Raw genomic sequence first — 18,135 nt, 5'->3', positions numbered from 1 at the left:
TTTTTTAAAGACTTCATTTTTTCCAAAGATTTAGGAAGATTACATTTCAAAAGCTCACAAAGGAGACCCTTCTGGGTTTTTTTTTAAACTCTTTCTTAATTAATACCTTCAGAGAACTAAGAAGTACTTTTATAGACTGACTGAAGCTTAATAAAATTCTCAGAGCAATTCTGGCATCAGTCACAACAAACACCCTCCTGGAATTTAATTTCCTTTTCCGCATACAACTTACTATGGCAACTCATTTATGATGCCACCACAACCAGTCAAAATCTGCCTGGAGCATAAAAACTTCCAAGCCCCACAAGACAGACTATAGCACTCGATAGAAACTGGCCCCATATTTAGCCAAATCCTACATCTAACAGAGACTTCCCCCACACCAAACTATCCAGATTTTACTGGCAAAGTCAACTCTTCCACCTCCTTCCCAGCCCATATCTGCACTGCCCTCCCACCTTATACTATAGCTCTAACAATGCCTCCTATCAGCTTGAAGTCCCCAAACTCAGTATGTTTTCCCTGTCCCACAAAATGAATACAAGAGGAGAGAAGGGCACAAAATGGGCAAAGGGAAACTAGCTACATCCATCTTCAGCCTCTTACCAAAGACGTGTCCAGTCCCAGCAATTCCCTCCTTTCAGATGATGGTAGGTCCTCGAATATTCACTGTGTGTGTTGAGGATGGAGCGGGCAGACAAAAGCTAAAAGAATTATTTATAAGTACAAAAATGTACTTTAAAAGCCTTTCTCCCTTGAGGACAACTCCTACTGGAAGACTTAATCCCATTATCCCAAGTGCCCATGGGCAAGGGGAGAGAAAAGGCTAGATGCCAACCGTCACTGAGCACCCACTGCACCTCACAAGTGCGTCTCATTTAATGCAAGGCAGATACTATCATCCTGATTTTACATACAGGGAAATCGGGCTCAGAGGGATCAGGCGATGGGCTCGGCAGGTACACCAGTCCCATCAGACATCAAGACTCTGGACTCATAAGCTTTACCCTAAGCACCTGGGGACACCCAGGTGCTTAGGGTAAAACACTGTCCTAGGTTAGAGGGCACTTTACAAGTTTACACATTGCTTTTCATATACGAGATCTCATTCAATATCACAGCCCTGTAGGATAGTTAAGAATTACTTTCCCACTATCGTAAAACACTATTTGGTTTCAAAGATCATCAGTAACTTGTGAAAGCCAGTGGTAGCACTTAGAGTTGTACCCTGTCTAAGCTTTGTTTCCTCACCTCACAGTGCCTGATAAATGGTAGGGGCTCAAATGACAACTATTATTAGCAACATGATTTTTATTAATTTAATAGCCCTCAGCTAAAGTAAAATTTATACACACACACACACACACACACACACACACACACACATATAAACCTTAGATATTTTAAAGATTCAACTTAATTACTTGCTAAAGAGGATATAATTTTACCACTACCTCAACCTTAGAGATAACCACTAACTGCAGCTGCCAAGAAGCTGACAGAAAAGGATTTACTGAAAATGATGTGGTCAAACCCAATATGGATTTTGACAGCTACTAATGGAAGAGAACAGAAGGACAGGAGCATTCAGTTATGATAAAATACAAAAAAAAATCCTCCTCTCCCTCCAGCATCATGGCTTGATCATGAATGTGCTGTCTGACCCAACCATGTCATTTCAGCTCTGTGATGACCCTCAGCATCCAAAACGAGATGGCCGGCAAGTGACACAGACGTTCTAGTGAGAGGTCGCCCAGGAGGTCTAGGGAATAGGGGTGGGGCAGATACATTATTACCTTGAGCTATTTTTAATGTGCTGCATCTAATGCATTGTCTGCCTCACTTAATTTCACTCACTTGAAAAGAAACCTGGGAAGTTCAGAAATGCCAGATGCAACAGGGATCAGCTCCCCACTTCTCAAGCTAGAACAGAAAAGATGACAGAAGTGTGTTGGTACAAGGATGGCAGCATCAGTCAGACAGGAGGAAATCTATGCTACTATGGCAATGAGAGATCCTGGGGAGGTTCTTCGAGAAAGGCTGAGCCAAGACCCGACCCATCCAACTGAGCATCTACTCCAGGCTTGAAGGTTCAAACAAAAGAATAAAATTCAGGTCCACAGATGAAACATACGTAATTTTTTTAAGCACAGTTAACAGCTTTATGGTAATGACTGCTGGACAGGCATGTACACTAATTGCTGCATGAGAACAATATTCATACTGTAAATCTAATACCAATTATTATTAGTTTTTGGTTTTGTTTTACTTTATGCAGGCTTTCTTGCTTCTTAGCTGTGTCAAGTCCACCCTAATTTCTTTGTAATAGGCTGAGTTTGATTTTGTGTGGCCGATCTCGACTTACAAGGAAAAAATGTCAGTCTCCCTCAGACACCTTCTGTGCCATCAGACTGTCTAGCTCTTTATACCCTATTTTGAAGGAAACTGAGTTCCAGAGAGGGGAAGTGATGCATCCAAGGCCATAATCCTTGCTAATATATCTAGGACTACCGCAAGGTCTCAAGGCCTACAATGTAGATCTCCAGCTCTATCACTGTTGCAAATGACCTGGCATACTTGTGTCTTGAATACTAAGTTTATTTGGAGGGGGAAGAAAAAAAAAAAAAAAAAAGCTAACATGAGTCATCTCCTTTGTCAAGGGGCACCACACAGATGGTTCTAATAAAACATCCAGCATCTCCAGAACCACTTGTTTCTGAAATAGCCAACCTCAGTCCCAGCCATGTCTTATGCCCCTTCAGGATACCCATGACCCTGTGAGCAGGGCTTTGGGGATCTGCTAGCCCAGCCCAGGGAATCCAGACGTTGCCGGTACTGGAGAGGGAATGGGGTGGGTGGGTGGCTAGGGGAGGGTCCGAGTTACGTTTTCTCCTGGCAACAGTTATGATTTCATGCAGCCCAATCTTACTTCCCTTGGAACATCTAAATATCCCATCCATTCAGGGGTCCCTCCTCAACTTCCCCAGGACAGAATCACTGCAGTCTGGGAGGTGAATCTGGCACACCGGGAGGGACGGTATTTGACCCAAGCCGTAGAGGAAGCACCGCTCCGCTCCCTCCTCCACCAGTTACTGGAACTCCCCACCGGATCTTCAGACGCCAAGAGGCGTCCCCCACTCTGAGCCCGACACCTCTTTCAGCGTCTGCCCCAACAGAGGCGCGAGGAGGCAAAGCCCACTCCCCATCGCTCTACCCCGCCACCCACTCGCCTCCAGTCCCCCCAGTGGCCGACCCCCGTGGGCCTCCCTCACTCGCGGGGTTCCCGCCGGACGCTTGCCCGCTCCAGCCCAAGAACCTGAGCGCACCCCTTTCTCTCCGCCCGCATTGGACCCGCGTCTCCCGCCTCCGGCCTGGACCCCCCTCTCCCCGAGTCCCTCCGCGCCCCGGGAGTCAGCCGCGCACCCGCACTTCCCGCCCGGCCCGTGCGGGCTCCGTCCGCCCCAACTTTTCCCGGCCGCGGCCGCGGCGCCGGCCCCGCAGCGGCGGGGATTCCGCGTCCCGCGCCGCGAATGGCGGGCGGGCTCGCGTCCGCTCGGCCCCGGCCCGCCCCGCCGGCACGAGTTGCGCTCGGGACTCGCTCGGCGCCCGGGACTCGCTCGGCGCCCGGGCCTCGGCTGTCCGCCCGGCGCAGAGGAGGAGCCAGCGTGGCGGGAACCGCGCTGTCCCGGCGCCGGCACCCCCGCCCGGTGCCCGGTGCCTGCCCGTGCCGCTCCCTGCCCACCTGCCCGCCCCCGCCGCCGCCGCTGCTCACCTCCTCCCGCGCCGCCGCCGCCACTGCCGGGAAGACGTGGCAGTGGCCGCCGCTCGAGCTCCCCGCCTCGCCTCTTCTCTCGGCGTCCGCGCGGGTGGCTCCGGCGCGCCGGACCGCAGCGCCAGGCGCCCTCTGCCGCCGGGAAGGCGAATCCTCTCGCCCTAACCCTAACTCGCCGGCCGCCCCCGCCCCAAGGCTCGCTCCCAGCCCGGTTCCGCTCTGCCGGAGACCCTCCCCTGTGGCCGTCCGGGGAGCCTGCCCTGACCAAACAGCCGCTCGGCGCCCTTCCTCCGTGTCCCACCTGGGTCGATACATTTCCTGCTTCTCTGAATCTGAATGCCTAGACCGCGAAAAAGTAAAATAGGGTTGGGGAACAAACCACGTCTCTCGTGTTCGTCATTCTCTCTCCTAGGGCTAGGTTAGCGCCCTGCCTGGAATACCCAAGGGCGCAACAAATACTCCTTGAAGCAGCGAAAGAGTGAATGAATGAGTAGAGATTCTGGCCGCTTTCCATCCACGTAGGCTTCTAAACCTCCAGAGGACAGATATCCCCACCTGGATTTTTTTTTTTTTTTTTTTTTTTTGGTAAATTACACACACACACACACACACACACACACACACACACACACACACTTGCGCAGCTTTGCATGAATAAGTAGGATTCACAATTCCCCACCTCAGACTAGCACCAATGTTGCTCAAGGCCCGCAGCTCAACGTTATTCAGGGCCTTTAGTCAAACAGACTTAGGTTTTACATAGATCTACCACTTAAAAGCTGGGAACTCTTGGGAAAGCTAATCTCCCTGGGCAGTTATCTCATCTACAAATTAAGAGTAATAAAATCTACTTCACAGAGTTGTTGTGAGGATTAACTGAGATCCTGCACTGTGTGTAAAGCACTTTGCTCAACCCCTCCACCCCACCTATACTGTATCTAAAGTGGTAGCTACTGTTACTATTATTACTAATCGAGTAGGTAATAAAAACTATAGGCAAAAAGTAAAATAAAGGCTACATTTTCATCTGGGGACACCTTAATACCCTTGTATGTGGGGTATTGTCACCTACCCAAGAGAGCCAGCCCCGGGAGCAAGGCCTTTCCAGTCCCTCTTCTTCCCCACCCCGAATAATTAACTGGTCTTGGGTTTTAAGACCAGTTATGAGCTGGTCTTAAGAGCTGTAGAACTGGCTTTCCTGTAGGTTTTCCCCCTGGGTTTCGGTGGCCAATCTCTTAATGAACAAGTGCTTATTTTATTGCGAAGGCAGTCAATGTTTAAGGGCCCCTGTGGTCTACAGACTCTTCCTGCTTTCTCCTTGCCCTCTCTCAACACCTTGAGGCCGTCTTTTCATTTTTAACTGTCTCCTTCCTGCCCTGCACTTAAAACAGCAGTGAGTGCAATGAAGTGGCATCAGACAGGACTGGGCTGGAATCCCAGCCCATCAGCCTTGGGCTTTCTGCACCTCAGTCCCCTCAATCGTAAATTGTGGAGAATGATGCTTATCTGGGACATTGAGAGAATTGGTGATCCAGTCTGTGAGTGAAGTCCCTGGAACATATAGGTGTTTAATAAAAGGCAACTATCGATTCATTTATTTAACAAGCCTTTAGGGAGCATCCACTGAGTGTTGTAGGTGCTGGAAGAGCGAGGGAAACAAACTTTGGTGAGGTATGATTCTTGCCCTCAAAGGAGTCTGAGGTCTAGTGGATGAGACAGGCACCCACATGCTAGGGCAGAGGGGTTGGGAGGATATAGATGCTGCTAATATGAAATTAGCAAGCCTCAGTTCCAAATTGGGGCAGTGTTTCTACAATATCGATTGCTTTAATTCATTATCATTGTAAATGCCATTTTCCTCTAAATACGTACATAACTTTCCAAGACCACTGCAAAAAATTAATGAATAATTTTGTGAGACAAACAGAACCATTTGATGTAGGGTTCAGTCCCTTAATAAGGTGACTCCAAATGCTTCCTTATACTAGAAATAACATGTACATTGTGTCTTTGTGAGAGTACTATAATTTATAAGTTAAAGTTGCTTATCTTGCAATGCATATCTAAGAGGGAAAGTCCACATACTGTGGACCTCTAATGTATCACACCACCTAACCATGCCCATGATGTAGCCCCCTCCCGTATTAACCCTGGGCTTGGCCACACGACGTGTTTTGGCCACTGGGACATCAACAAACATGGCAAACGCAGGGATGTTTGATGAGCACTTGTGCCTCACTCCTTGCCTTCTTGAAACACTGTGAAGAGGGTGAAGAAATCTGATCCAACCTCCTTAAAAATGAAAGACTCAGGCAGAGGGAGGCTCACCATCCCGGCTGTAGCAACCCCCAGCCAACCCACCAGCTGAATGTAGCCACATGAGTGAGCCTAGGCACGACTAGCCAAAATGACTCAGGCAACCCAAGAGTTGTGAGAAATAAAATGGTGGTTGCTTTAATCCACTAAGTGTTGGCAGCAATAGATAACTGATAGACACTTCACACACAGGCATTTCGACCGTTGCAAGGTCTCAGTGAAATTCAGCCAAGAGTCAATACTCTCACTAGTGTTTTCTGTCATGAAGCATTCAATTGAAGTTAACATGTCTCCGCTTAGCCGAGTGTCACACTTTAAGTCATTCCTTCTTTCAAAGTTCTTCATTGAATGGCTACTGAGCCTAGTACTGGTTAAAATCCTTTTGCAGCCAACAGGACAATAAGCTGGCAAAATCAGCTTAAAAACCACTTTAAACATTATAACTCCTTGGCACACAGCAGGTGTTATAGAGGTTGGGTGTTTATCTCTCTATTTTTTTCTTTTTTTCTTTTGGCTGCATCGGGTCTTAGTTGCGGCATGTGGGATCTTTTGTTGCGGGGCGCGGGCTCTTCGTTGCGGGTGCGGGCTTCTCTCTAGTTGTGGCACGCGGGCTCCAGAGCGCGTGCGCTCTGTAGTTTGCGGCACGTGGGCTCTCTCATTGAGGCATATGAGCTCAGTAGTTGTGGCGCGCAGGCTCAGTTTCCCCGTGGCATGTGGGATCTCAGCTCGCCTACCAGGGATGGAACCCGCATCCCCTGCATTGGAAGGTGGATTCTTTACCACTGGACCACCAGGAAAGTCCTTATCTCTCTATTTTCTTATAAACGTCTTGATGATGGACACCTTGTCCAATCTGACAAGGTTTGACTGTAGATCATGAAAATCAGAGAAGGAAGGGAAGTTAGATCAGCTAATCTACCACCTCATTTTATAGATGAAGACACTGGGGCTAAGTGAGATTAGAAGAGCCTTACAAATTCCTAGGGTCCTGGAGCTGGCTCAGAGCAAAACTGAGATGACCAGCTCAAAGATCTTTACACTGTTTCTTGGATTGGATTGTTCGGTGGATTGTTTTTTCTTTGTGATGTTGGTTGCTACTAAAAATATCCTCCCCATGCTCAAAAGAGTTTTACAACTTTCCTTTGCACTTAGGATAAAATCCAAAGTCTTCATCTTGCCCCACAGGGTCTGGTGCAGCTAGCCCTCCAGAGGCATTCGTTTGGCTCTACCCATCCCTCAGAACGCTCTGCCCACTCCAATTATTTTCTGTCCTCGCATCACTCCACACAACATTCCAAGCCCTGAAGGAAAGCCAGTTTGACCTGGCTTGGTCACATGACCTAGCTTGATCACAACCCCAACCCAAGAAGAATGGGGCTCCCCGAATGAAATCCCCCAAAGATAATCATCAGGTGTTGTTACCAAAAGAAGAGAAAGTGGATGGAAGGTGACCAAAGCCAATGAATGTCCACTATGTTATCTCTCAGGCCTCAGCTTAAATGTCACTTTCTCAAGGAAGCTTTTCTTAACTACTGCATCTGTGATACTCTTTCATGACACTCCTGATTTTTCACTGTTCTCATCACATTTTATAAATACATATGTATTTGTTTGTTTGTTTCTGTCATGGTCTCCCTCCATGAGAGAAGGGACTGTGCGTGTTTACCCACTACTATATCCCCAACACCTGATGTGGAGCCTAGGGCATAATCGGCTCTCAATAGTTATTAAATGAATGAATGAATGAATAATATGGGCCTTATGATTCTTCTGACTCAGTCCATATGACAATAGCTTTGGAAGAATGGCGGAAAAAACAAAGAGAACACGAGGGTATAGGTTTGTGGAAGACACACCTTGTTGTGACACTGTGAAGAGGACAAGAACTCACACTCAGGATGAAGGAGGAAACACTGCCTTGTGCATTAGATGTGCCATGTTGTGCTGGGCTGTGCCAGTCTTGAGAAATAAATTATAGAAGCAGTGAATTAAGAAAGGGGAGGTCTAGAATGGTGAAGGCAGAATGTCTCAGAGTGTGTTTGCAGAAGTAGGAAGCCTCAAAGCTGAAATTGGGTTTGTGGCCTGGCTGCAGCTGCCAGGAGCACATGTCAGCCGTGTATGTTCATAAAATTGCTCCCTCAGCCCCTTCCGTACCCGGCTGTGTAGCCTCTACAGCAGGGTTCCAGGCTCATCTGCTGACGGCCGCAGGTCCTTGGAGATGTTTTTGCTACTCAGGGGCAAAACAAGATCTTATTAGAGCAATGTAAAGCTAAATGCATTCAATTTTTGTATCAATGAATATGAGACTTGTGATAGCTTGGGGTTTTGTTTTCAGCCATTTTTCAGCAAAATAAAAAGTTGGCAATCTCAGTAACCCCCTAAACGTTTTTGTAATGTTACAGGGCCATGCAATCTGAAAGCCTTGGACGTTACTGCCTTACAATCTCAGAGACCAGCGTGACCCCTGCAAAGTCTCAGCAGACTCAATAGACCATCATTCATTCAACTGTTGTTGTTTGAATCGTGCGTCTGTTTCCTTTCCTGCCTGTCGCCTACATGGCAGACACATTAGCTGGTCAGAATGTACAGCCTAAAGAGGCTTCAATCCCAGGACCGCATCTGTGGCCGTGGGTCAGGAGGAGATTGGTGGTGGCTCCGGAGATGTCCAGTCAGGAATGAGGCTCTGGGCTTGGGGTCTGGTCAATGACAGAGTACGTGTGTGTGTGCACGTGTGTATGCATGCACGCATGTAGGTGTGTGCTTGTGACAAAGGGAGTCCTTCTTAGGTCACCAACACTGTTCCAACAGAGGGGGGCTACTTACTCCTAAGAGGAGATATCGTTTTTAATCCCTGTCTTACAAAGGGGAAAACTGAGACCTAGCACACTTAAGTAATTCACCTAAAGCCCAACTGAATACAGATGTCAAACAGTTAACACCTTTGGCAATGTTTCCCTCCACAGGTACACAACTGGTGTTAAAGTTAAATCCAATAAGAATTCCCAGAAGCTGACATTGTGGAAAGACTCTTCTAGAACTAGAAAAGGGGTGAAATTTATCTTCCCTAAACTGAGGAAAATACCCAATTTCTTGTATTTGACAAGTGGTGTAGCATTAAGTCCCTTACATTTCCATATCCACCAGAAGCTAGCTTACCCATTTCATACACTTAGCTGGAATTTGAATTCCTCAGAGAAGACTACTGCATAAGTATCAAGTATTATAATAAAAATGTCTTTCTCTCACTGGTAGTAATATCATACATAAATACTTTTTTAAAAAAATTAAGACCTGAAACCAAATTTTATACCTACTCAAATCTACAGTAAAGGGAGACTTGCCCGTTTTCATAAAGCTGTAAAATCCCATATAAGGAAAGTTTTAGGATCTCTGCTTTCAGTTGTACAAAGACATTGGAGCAGTAATGAAAAGTTCAGCCAAGATCTTCATGCTCACTGCTTCTGGGTTTCTGAAATTTAAGTCTTCAGCTAAAGAATGGAAAGGAATCCCTACTCCACCCCACCGCTAGCAACCAAAGCAAACTCTCAAGCCAGCAACACCAGTGGATTCTTTCAACTTAATTTCTTCACAACTTTCTCCCTGCTGACAAATGTTAAGTTTCTATTTCAACAGAAATAAGAGCTTCATTAACTTGCCTGTCTTCATGGTCATCTAATTCCTTTCAGGGTTTCATGGCATATTTTTTTTTTTTTTTTTGGCTGGGAAAGTAAGACCAAAGTAACACACAACTCCCCAGAGCCCCATTAAAGGCAGAACGGTTGGAATGGTTGTCATGGGTGGAACAGAGCAGGAGACCCCACCTTTATTGCATAGGTTGTAAATATTTCACCACAGGTTTTCAATTCCAAACCAAAAAGCAATGTTTCTTAACTACCTTAACTCTCAGATTCATAACCCTTGAGATGTTCATCAGTGACTCATATATCAGCTGCCCCTTTGGTCTGGCACATTTTTTTAACATCAAACGGTATTTCCTATCAACTGTGCGCTTGTCCTCAAAGGAGCTTCATCATCATCAGAAAGCACTGATGTGGTTTCTAGCCTATACTTAACTCTCCCATCACTCCATGCGTATTTCCTGAGCACTTTGTATGCACAGGCACTGCGTTGAGTTTTGTGAATGCAGAAGCAAGCAAAAAAGACACAGTCCCTTCCCTCCCTAGAAAAGCTCACAGATCAGTGGAGAGAAAAATAAACATGTAATTACAAATGATTTTAAGTGTTTTGAAGAAAAAGAACAAGGCACCTTGAGAAAGTTTAATAACAGGACCTAATTCTAAGTTGAGAGGTCTGCGAGGACCTTTCTGGAAGTGACCTTAAAGCAGAGACCTGCGAGATGAATGGGGGTTGGCTCCATGGGGAGCCCAAGCTGGGGTACGTGGTCCTCCTCACCCAAGGCTTCTGTATTTCTTGGGTGATGACCAGGACAAGGAGTGCAACTCCACGGTACCTCATTGCTTTCAGAGAGGGGTTCTGGGAGAACTGTGGCCTCACAGGTACAGACACAGGACAGGGATGGTCTTCCTTCACTACTCAACCCACAGTCTGCTCTCTCAACTCCTAATTCCCGGTGGCAGCACTTGGGTGAGCACATCAATTGAGGATCACTTAGGTTACCAGTCCAGGTGAGTGTTTTACCTGGTTCCTGTGTGTGTGCAGCCTCTACACGTAAGCTGTAAGCTCTTGGAGAGCAGGTGACTCTGTTTTATTCTCCTTGCGTGATGCTTACAGTGCCTAGAAAAGAGCTTGAGTCGTAGCTGCTGTTCAGTGAACACCTGCTTAATTGAATTGGATTTCATCTCAGCGTTTAGTTGTGTGGTAAGCATCTGATATGAAAGAAGAGCCACACTAGACAAAGTAAGTAGCCTTTAGAAGAGCAGAGATTAAAAGAAAATGGCATGAAGAGTATAGGAATGGAAGCACTTTCTGAAGCTTCAGGAAATCTGGCCTGTATGGCTTTGATTGACTCTGAGAGACAACAGTTCCTCGGTTCTGAGACTCAGCTGTAAGATGCAATGCTGATCTGATTGAACAACGGTTTACTTTTCTGGGCATGGGGAGGAGGAGAGGGTTACTTTCAGTGTATACACATATTGAGAGCGATATCCTGATTTCAGAAACATCATGTTCCCAGAAAGTATGTCTTATAATAATAATTTTAAAAATCAGTACCCATCACTAGTTTTCATGGGACTTAAAATTTATCTTCTCTTTTGCCTGCCTTATAGCCACAGTAATTTTTTTCTTTTCTGTTTCTTTCCTTTCTTTTTTGATAATAGTGCCTCAGATTCCTCTGAGAAATTATTCTTCCTCACTAGATACAGTCCGCTGAGGTATTTGATCAAGGTGCCCAGCTCTCCTCTAGTGCAGAGATGGGCACCTGACCTGAGCTAGGCCCACTCAGACATTGGAACAATGATCAAGGGTTGAAAACCTGGCCCCAGATGGAACTTGCTTATTCTAGATATGGGATACAGATAAGACTGTCCAGAAGCTTCTGCTACAGAGGTCCTCTAAAACTGCCTGGCTACAGAGTTAGTTTCTGTTACTTACAGCCAAGAAATGCTAAATCATACACTGCCCTTGACTGCTGGTTCATGTAGAATTGGAGTTCTTAACTGGGGGTCCATGGGCTTGGAAATGGTCCATGGATGGCCATTAGGAGTTCCACAAATACGATATGATTTTTGTACCTGTAGATAATGCATTTTGGGGGTAAGATGGCCTACAGATAGCTTTCATTAGATTCTCAAAGAATCTGTGGCTGAAAATAGATTAGAAACCACTGATCCCAGAACAAGGATTCTTAAGCAAGGTCTGTGGATAAATCTGGTTGGGGGAAAATGATATCTTTGTTTTCACCAGCTTCCATGCATGTTCCTTTCCATTATGAATATAAACAACAAACCACAGTATTATTAGCAATATCTGTGACTTTGGCACCAATAGAAGTCAGATATTTTCATATCACATTATAGTGCTGCAGATATCTCAAAATATAATTTACACCTCTCACTACTTTAAAATTACAGTGTTGGGCTTCCCTGGTGGCACAGTGGTCGAGAATCTGCCTGCCAATGCAGGGGACATGGGTTCGAGCCCTGGTCTGGGAAGATCCCACATGCTGCGGAGCAACTGGGCCCATAAGCCACAATTACTGAGCCTGCACATCTGGAGCCTGTGCTCCGCAACAAGAGAGGCCGCGATAGTGAGAGGCCCGCGCACCGCGATGAAGAGTGGCCCCCACTTGCCACAACTGGAGAAAGCCCTCGCACAGAAACAAAGACCCAACACAGCCATAAATAAATAAATAATTTTTTAAATTACAGTGTTATTAGATCCACAGCTGGGTTTCATTAGTCAATGTATTAACAAAGTATACATAACACTTGATCACCAAATACTTTAATATTTTATAACTGCATCTCAATATAATTGGCTTCCTTTGTAATCCTGTATGCTTTATTTCATCTAAATTATTATCTTAAGAAAAGGTCCAAGAGCTTCATCAGACTGCCAAGGGGCTGATAATACAAAAAGATTACTAGCCCCCTTGGGAAAAACTTGGTAGGACTGTCTCCTAGCCTTACGGGTATTGGTTCTACAGACTTACCTGTATAACTTCTATCCTGTAGTTCCTCTCCTTTCAATAATCTGACATATTGGCTCCCAGCATTGCTACCTCTGAACTTCTCCAAAGCAGCAGGCATTATTGCCTGTGATCCAGAGAAACACACACACTTCTATGAATCATAAGTCAGAAAAAAGCAAAAAATTAATAATAAATTTTAAAATTAAAGAGAGATCTGGAATAGTTAAATCCATGGAAACAGAAAGCAGATGAGTGGTTGCCATGGGCCAGAGGGAGGAGAAAAGGAGAGGTAACTGCTTAATGGATGCAGTGTTTCCTTTTGGGGTGATGGAAATGTTATGGAACTAGAAAGAGATGATGGATGCAGAGCATAGCCCTGTGAATGTACTAAATGCCATTGAATTACCCACTGTAAAAGGGCTAATTTTATATTATGTGAATTCTATCTCAGTAAAACATAAGGTAAAATAATCAATCAGGGTTTCCCTGGCAGCACAGTGGTTAAGAATCTGCCTGCCAATTCAGGGAACACGGGTTTGAGCCCTGGTCCGGGAAGATCCCACATGCTGCAGATCAACTAAGCCCATGTGCCACAACTACTGAGCCTGCACTCTAGAGCCCGAAACCACTACTACTGAGCCCATGTGCCACAACTACTGAAACCCAAGCGCCTAGAGCCCATGCTCCGCAGCAAGAGAAGACACTGCAATGAGAAGCCCGCCCATTGCAACAAAGAGTAGCCCCCACTCGCTGCAACTAGAGAAAGCCCGCGCGCAGCAACGAAGACCCAATGCAGCCAAAAATAAATAAATTAAATAAATAAATTTTTTAAAAAATCAGTAAGTAAGAGGAAACTCTATTATAAAGTCACCTGGGAATTCAAGGACCTACTTAGAGGAATAAAGAAAAAAGATCCCTATCACCTCACACCAGTTAGAATGGGCATCATCAGAAAATTTACAAACAATAAATGCTAGAAAGGGTGTGGAGAAAAGGGAACCCTCTTGCCCTGTTGTTGGGAATGTAAATTGATACAGCACTATGGAGAACAGTATGGAGGTTCCTTAAAAAACTAAAAATAGAATTACCATATGACCCAGCAATCCCACTACTGGGCATAGACCCAGAGAAAACCATAATTCAAAAAGAGTCATGTACCAAAATGTTCATTGCAGCTCTATTTACAATAGCCAGGACATGGAAGCAACCTAAATGCCCATCGACAGATGAATGGATAAAGAAGATATGCTACATATACAATGGAATATTACTCAGCCATAAAAAGGAATGAAATTGGGTCATTTGTAGAGATGTGGATGGACCTAGAGACTATCATACAGAGTGAAGTAAGAGAAAAACAAATATCGTATATTAACGCATATATGTGGAACCTAGAAAAATGGTACAGATGACCAATTTGCAAGGCAGAAATTGAGACACAGATGTAGAGAACAAACGTATGGACACCAAAGGGGAAAAGCGGGTGGTGGTGGTGGTGGGATAAATTGGGAGATTGGGATTGACATGTATACACTAATATGTATAAAATAGATAACTAATAAAAACCTGCTGTATAAAATATAAATAAATTAAATTAAATTTTTAAAAATAAAATAAATAATAAATTGGGATTGACATATATACACTAATGTGTATAAAATAGATAACTAATAAGAACCTGCTGTTTAAAAAATAAAATAAATAAGAGAAAAAAAGATCCCAAAGTTTTATGCTATTTTGTTTCCTCTCTCCCCTTCCCCCTACCCGACCCCCAAGTTGCTCATGTACACTGCAATTTTAGCTCACTTACGAAATTGCTAATGTGTACTTTAGCCTACACATTAAATTCCGGTTTGCACTTACGCATATTAAAACACACCACTAGGGCTTCCCTGGTGGGGCAGTGGTTGGGAGTCCACCTGCCAATGAAGGGGGTGAGGGTTCGTGCCCCGGTCCGAGAGGATCCCACATGCCACGGAGCGGCTGGGCCCGTGAGCCATGGCCGCTGAGCCTGTGCGTCCGGAGCCTGTGCTCCGCAGCGGGAGGGGCCGCAGCGGTGAGAGGCCCGCGTACCGCAAAAAAAAAAAAAACACCACTAAATAGTCATCTGACAAGCTGTATTTTAAACCTCAAACAAGGTTTTATTGTGCCTGGATGCATTTTAATATACCTGCTAAATTTTTGCTGGAGTGAAAAATGGCTGGCAGCGATGATTGATAAAGGAGGAGGGTCTCTCCTGTCCTATCCCTCACATGCTGCTTCAGCTTGGGGGAACTAGGGGTTGGCAGCCCCTACCGCCTGAGAGCTCTAGAGAGCTTTCGGTAAAAGATTTCCAACATGATCTGATGGCCTCAAGCAGGGTCTGAGAGATCACTGAAAGGCTTCCCATTCCGGTAACTCCAGGACCTCAGTGTCTCGCATCAGTGTTCTTGGTCTCTGCCAGCCTCCGTCAGAGCAGACGGGGATTAACCTTTCACAAGCCTCTCTCACATCCTTCATAAGTCCCTCTCTGCCTGGGTTTTGAAATGCTTCTCCTGCTCACCAACCCTTGTGGCTCCACACAGCCTGCGGGATAATGCCCAAGCATCTTAGCCCAGCACTGCCGTTTTTTGAGGGCCCGGACAGTGGTGAGTGCTGGGTTAGGGTTTCCCATCAAGTGTCTTAAATGATGCTTATAAACATCATGGTCTTTTCACGGCCATTTGGAGATGAGGAAATTAGGCTTGAGGTCCTTCAAAGTCACACACTGGTGCTTCCCTGGTGGCGCAGTGGTTGAGAGTCCGCCTGCTGATGCAGGGGACACAGGTTCGTGCCCCGGGTCCGGGAGGATCCCACATGCCGCAGAGCAGCTGGGCCCGTGAGCCATGGCCGCTGAGCCTGCACGTCCGGAGCCTGTGCTCCGCAACGGGAGAGGCCACAACAGTGAGAGGCCCCCGTACCGAAAAAAAAAAAAAAGTCACACACTTGTCAAGCCCTCCCCACATTTCCCTGCCACCTTCCTTTCCATCCTTCCTCGGCCATTTCTGTACTCAGCTTCAGCCAGGTTTCTCCTCACCGTCCCCTGACTGTGTCACAAGGGGCCTCCACCCAGAATGCCTCTCCTTTCTAGGTCCCAAATCCTCCCATTCCTCAGGGTATGGCTCCCCATTCTCCAAGAAGCTTTCTCAGCCCCCAGTGTTCGGGCCTCCTCTGAATCCCCGTTTATTACACCACCCACTGCTCACTGACCCTGTGCAGGGATCGCCTGGCAGAGAGGCTGTATCTTGTCTCCTTGCCGCCCCCAACCCCCATCCCCTTCAGCAAAAATCCTCTCTGAGGGCAGGGACTGTGTCCTTTTCCTCTTTGTATTTACTGCAGTACCTGATAGGATTGAGAGATGGAAAGTGCTTGATTCTCTCAATCAGCTGGAGATCGATTTTTTTCAGGCCAAAGCATTGAGCCTATTTCTCAGCTTCTGTACCTCTCCTTCCTCCTGGGGAAGCCTAACAGGGTTCCAAGTCATTCTACGCAGGCTGCCCCGCACAGGTGAGCCCGGCTTCGCTTAGGGCTTTTTTCCTGCTCTACCACCTTTTCCAGATGCAGCCTGTTTCCTTTGTAGCTGGAAGATGAAAAGCGTTCTTTTTTCCCTTTACATGTCTAATGACATCATCCTTCTCAGGCAGGGACATTGGGAAATTCATGGCAAATGAAGTATGGCTGCTTATTCAGAGAATCAGCAGGTTGTGCCCTGTCTCCCGGTGACCAAAGGCTGCTGAGGAGGTGGTGTGTGGATCATGTTGGCAGGAAGAAAGGGTTCAGTAGCATTAAGCACCCACAGGAGAGGACAGGGGCCTTGGGATGGGGGAATTGGATGAAAGCCAAAGCTGCCTGTATCATGTGATTTCAGTGATGCTGTAAGACCCCAAGGGTTCCCTACCATGTTCCTTTGAGCCTGTGATGGTTTCTTCGTTCCTTCTGTGTTCAAAATTCCTATCATTTCACTTCTTCTCTGTTTTAGATCATGTGGCTTCTTCCCTTCTACACTGTCTTGACTTAGATGCACATGTTGGGAAGATTAATTAGGGGTGGGGTGGGTATGGGTGACACTGGTTTTCTGGGAAGATGGGCCCAGCTGGTGAAGGGCAAGAAACACCAGAATGAGTAGGCTTCACCCAATTTCTGCAGAGGACTAGTTGTCGCTTTGGGGACACTTTGACAGGTACAGGCAGTCAGAAGAGCAGAACAGGTAAGTCAGGAATAGGGTAGGAGAGTGAGGAAGTATCTACGAGGGAAAGGGCATAAGGTGAGTGAGAGGAGGACACGTAAAGCATTTGACTCAGGTCAGCCTGACCAGCTCCCTGAGATAGGGCCAGGCCAGGCTGGCCCAGCAACAGACAATGGAAATCCAGCCTGCAAAATGACAGCCGAAGATGAGCGTTTAGATGGGCAGCAGGTATCAGGTGGAACCAGAGAGACGTAGGAGCACCCAGCCGAAAGCTACAAGCAGGCAGGAAGTCAGAATGAGTGATGTCATAGGTCCCCCGCCCCCAGGACAAATCTCCAACCGGGCTATTGCAGGAAGAGGAGAGACGTGGAGGGGTGGCCTTAAAAAGCAAGCAGCCCCTGCAGCAGGGGGACTGGAAGACTAAGCAGTTTCTCCAGAGAGAAATCGCTGTGAATCAGGGATGCAGCTGGAGCACATCCTGTTGTATGAGAATAACAAGGTCTTCAAAGATAGATGTGCTGGTTTTTTAATTGTGGCAGGATACACAGAACATAAAATTTATCCTTTTAACTGATTTAAAGTGTACAATTCAGTAGTATTCATTACATTAACAGTGCTGTGCCACCATCACTACCGTCTAGTTCCAGAATATTTTCGTCACCCTCAACAGAAATCCCATACCCATTAAGCAGTCACTCACATCCCACCTGCCCACCAGTTCCTGGCTGCCACTAATCTGCATTCTGTTTCTCTGCATTTGTCTATTCTGGACATTTTATACAAATGGAATCATACAACAGGTAACCTTTTGTGTCTGGCTTCTTTCACCTGGCATAATGGTTTCAAGTGTGTCAGCTTGACTGGGCCATGGGGTGCCCAGATATTTGGTTAAACATAAATTCTGGGTGTGTCTGTGAAGGTGTTTCTGGATGAGATGAACATCTGAATTGGTAGACTGAGTAAAGCTGATTGCCCTCCCCAGTGAGGGTGGGCCTCATCCAGTCCTTTGAGGGGCTAAGTAGAACAAGAAGGCTGAACAAGGGAAAATTTGTTCTCTATCTCTCTCTGCCTGTTTTCAAGCTGGGACATTGGTCTTTGAAGTTGGACTTAGACTGGAGCTTACACCATTGGCTCTCCTAGTTCTCAGGCCTTTGGACTTGGACTGGAACTATACCATTGGCTCTCCTGAGTATTGGCTTGCAGGCTGAAGATCTTGGGACTTATTAGCCT

At 46.3% G+C, this 18,135-nt stretch overlaps 1 non-coding gene across 1 annotated transcript in view; it reads right to left on the bottom strand.

Annotated features, from left to right (window-relative positions):
- LOC131759265 (uncharacterized) overlaps positions 1-3,906 on the bottom strand; it is a 69,479-nt gene extending 65,573 nt beyond the window's left edge. Inside the window, exon 1 of the transcript XR_010841380.1 lies at positions 3,773-3,906. This is a non-coding gene — a transcript (uncharacterized protein). The remainder of the gene's footprint in view (positions 1-3,772) is intronic.
- Between the last annotated feature and the right edge of the window lie 14,229 nt (positions 3,907-18,135).

This window comes from Kogia breviceps, chromosome 7 (assembly GCF_026419965.1).
Source record: "Kogia breviceps isolate mKogBre1 chromosome 7, mKogBre1 haplotype 1, whole genome shotgun sequence".
Taxonomy (NCBI): domain Eukaryota; kingdom Metazoa; phylum Chordata; class Mammalia; order Artiodactyla; family Physeteridae; genus Kogia; species Kogia breviceps.
Note: the sequence above shows the minus strand (reverse complement) of the source record. Positions and strands in the feature narration are given on the sequence as shown.